This window comes from Gopherus evgoodei, chromosome 2 (assembly GCF_007399415.2).
Source record: "Gopherus evgoodei ecotype Sinaloan lineage chromosome 2, rGopEvg1_v1.p, whole genome shotgun sequence".
In the NCBI taxonomy this organism is placed as follows: Eukaryota; Metazoa; Chordata; order Testudines; family Testudinidae; genus Gopherus; species Gopherus evgoodei.
In genome coordinates, this window is record NC_044323.1 from 151,622,229 (window position 1) to 151,626,059 (window position 3,831).

The 3,831-nt window shown below is 42.3% G+C and overlaps 1 non-coding gene across 1 annotated transcript; it reads left to right on the plus strand.

Moving 5' to 3' along the window:
• Positions 1 to 3,427: 3,427 nt before the first annotated feature.
• Positions 3,428 to 3,498, plus strand: TRNAG-CCC. The gene has a single exon. It is a non-coding gene; the product is annotated as a tRNA-Gly (tRNA).
• Positions 3,499 to 3,831: the final 333 nt, after the last annotated feature.

The following is a 3,831-nucleotide window of genomic DNA, read 5'->3' on the forward strand; positions in this document are numbered from 1 at the left end:
ATCTGAAACATTACGCAGATGGTGAAACACCGCATGCACAAAAATTTGCACAGAAGCACAAACATTTGCTCAGAAGAAATTTTTGCACACATGGCCTGTCAAAACTTTGCACAGAAGAAATTTTTTGCGCACATGGCCTGTCAAAAATTAGAGGGAACATTGGTCACCAGTACATAAGTTTGAGAACTACTGTTGTACCTCAATTCATCATATGCACATGCTTTTGTTTTCCTTTGGGGGGGGGGGTTGCCCCTAGTGCTAGGTGGCTGACAATTACTTGATTTTTAAGAAAAAATAAAACCAACTTTTTTGTTGAACTTACATAGGCTTGAAAAGATTTTTTTTTAAAGGTAAAATCTTGTTTTTGACAGTCACAAACAGATTTGTGTTCCCAGTGATAATCTATTTGAGCCAGAGAACACTAATTCCAGGATAACTAAGACATTTTTTGTTGTTAATCGAGGAATGAGTCAGGAATGCTTTGTTATCCTCACTGTTATGTCCCTTACGCTAACTTCTTCTGAAAAAAAGAGCTTGTCAGAACCAGACAGACCTGGCTGCAGCTGTTTGCAAAAATTGTTATGTTTTTTGCTTTCAGAGTTCCAGTCCTGCAACTGAATCTACACAAGTGGCCCTTTACACTGGCACAGAGTTCCACTTAAGTCAATAGAGCACACTGCACAGGTTCAGGAGTCCATTGCTATGGAATAGTTTGCAGGATCAGGTCTTTAGGGTGAAAATCACGCAGGACAGAGAGAGAGAGGGTTACTGCATTTAGGTGTCATGGTGAGGTGATGCAGGAAAGACATAGTAGAGCAAGCACGTAGGGGTTTCTGCATCCCCTGCATGCTACGTATGGGAGTTTTGTTCCAGCTTCAAATATTCCAGGAGGTAAATACCTCCAACATATCTGTACCTTCAGGCACTCTCTCCAAATAAGCATCAGAGCCAGATTCACAGCTGGAGTATTCCCACAATTTAACACAAACTGCAGATCTGGCCCCAAGGGTTGATGGAGCAGAGCGAAGGTAGGAGAAAGAATGCAGGATTCATCATTATGTGGCTATTGTGCTATAAACTTCCTGATAGTTTTCCACACAGAACCTAATTGGGTTGAGTGCCAAGCTCTGAAGAACTGTTGTCTTAACTAAATGTGGTGGATTTTTTTATATATTTGCATTTATATATGCATATATTTATGTATATTTGTATCTTGCATAGTTGGTATATATGGTGCGTGTTTTTAAATTCTGTGAAGCACCCAGATGCCATGACAGTAGGGTCCACAAGTTAACAGCCTTGTGGATCTGGGCCTGCAACTCCTGTAGAAAGAACAGGATGAAATAAAATTAATATATTCAAAATATCTGCCTAAATGTTATACATTATTAAATATGTTTGAAAAATTCAATGTATATGTATATGGGGGGGAGAGGGATAGCTCAGTGGATTGAGCATTGGCCTGCTAATCCCAGCATTGTGAGTTCAATCCTTGAGGGGGCCACTTAGGGATCTGGGGCAAAAATCTGTCTAGCAATTGGTCCTGCTTTGAGCAGGAGGTTGGACTAGATGACCTCCTGAAGTCCCTTCCAACCCTGATATTCTCTGATTCTATATAATCTTCATATTTTCATACCTATATAGGCCTCAGTCTTGCAAAGATGTACACACTTGTTTAACATGATATGCAATAAATAACACTAAGCATATGTGTGTATCTTTCCAGGATTAGGGCTCTCTGTGTGTGTGTGTGTGTTATATATGCCTCTTTGTTAACAGATATCAGATATATTTTTACATACATAGGCAAATAATACTTTATTAATATATTGATAAATAGGAATAATCATACAATGCATTTGTAGATATACTTCTACATTTTCATTAGATCTTACATGTGCCTTTGAATATATAATAAAATACAATGTGTATCTACATTTTAATATGTGATATTCTATCATTTGCATGTTTATTTCTGTACATAAATATCTGCAATGGATGTTTTTGTAATTATAATTCTATACATGTGAATATTTTAAGGAATTCAGTATAATCTGTTTGCTTGCAAATATACAATTGCATAGGTTGTCCACAAAAATGTTACAAGGACACCATCAAAGCCAATCTGCAGTATAGCAGTATCAAACCCAGGGACCTTCAGGACACCACCAGCAACAGAACACAGTGGCTTGCAACAGTCAGAAATACTTGCATCGCCTTTGAGGAAGACCGCTGCCAGGGTCTACAAGAGGCACGCGAACGACATCACAGAGCACCAGCAGCACACAACCCGCTGACTGCGAACTTCCCATGCACCATCTGCAGCCAAATGTGCACCTCTAGAATTGGCTTGTATAGCCATCAGAGCACACCATGAGACCAACAATAGATGATTTGCTCAGACCTGTCATCATCGGATTGTTGGTGTCACTAGGCATAACCCTAGGTAACTCCGGTGGGTGGAAGACCACGAGTGTCGATGAAGCCCTCCTGCCCTAGGCCTCAGTAAACCAAAGCTCCTCCATGTTGAACTTTACTCGACCTAGAAAACTAGCAGCTGCAAAATCAAATGTGTAACAGTAAGCTATTAGTGGCAGCATAGCTTAAACCGGTTTAAAGCGGTAGTGTTAAGGCCTGCGTACCTCCAGCAGAAGGACAAGATAACTTGCAAAAGGGAAAATTACTAACGAGCTTCTGCAGCCAAGATTGCGTAATGTAACTACGCTTGATGTAAGTGCTACAAGGGTGGGGGGGGGAAGACGAAGAGGGGGGAAGGAAAAAAAATTTAAAAAGGGAAAAGCGGCTGGAGTCAGTGTGCTTGATTTGAGGCATATCAGCCTCCTTGCACCACTTTGAGATCTCAAATAAACTTTGTTTGCTTCTCCACCCTAGTATGTTTATTGGCGCGGCGCACACCAGGCAAAGGACCACGCTGTTGCTTCCCTCGGGCACTCTGTGCCGGCAACAGGATCGATGGACTACCAAGATATGTGAATATGCAATGCCAGTTATGCATTTGTACATACATGCACACATGCACAGCTTTAACGTTTGTGCCTTTTAGGCACAATTCTACACAATGCATATATATAATTCTGTATTTGCATATGGGAACATTTGCTACCTAAATAGCTGCTCTAATGCATGTTCACACTGTACAGAATTATAATCATGGGCAATGCATGTGTATGTTATACCTAATACTGTATGATGAATTTGCATATAGACACTGTTTATTAGTGTTTGTAACGCATGTGAACACACACGTGCAAGTACAGGCACAGACAAGGTGTTTGTTATTACATACACAAATAGATCTAGGTGGACGTCATCAGTAGGTGCCACAGAAATAGATTGCATGCATAATTTCAAATCCCTGCTGCTTTGTAAATCTCATGAGTACTTCAGCCAATGAAATTTCTTATCTGCGCCGCTGGTGTAGTGGTATCATGCAAGATTCCCATTCTTGCGACCCGGGTTCGATTCCCGGGCGGCGCATCCAGTTTTTTTTAACCTCTTCTTCCCCCGCATAGCTTAACTATAGCAGCAGAAGAGCCAGCCATAGCAGCGCACCCTCGGGAAAGGCCGGAGGAGGTTCCAGTAACATTTAGGAGTCTAGAAACAAAGGAGGCGCCACTGGTCGGTAGTGCGCATGCGCTGAGGGAAGTCGTAGAGAAAAGAAACCGGCGGAAGGAGAGGGGTAACGTATGATGTGGCGCGCGTGCGGCATCTGATGCCCGAGCCGGCGGAGGGAACGGGCCTCAGAGGTTAGTAATGCGCCTGCGCTGGCTGTCGGTCGGCGGGCTACCCTCTGCGCATGCGCTGTTGCTT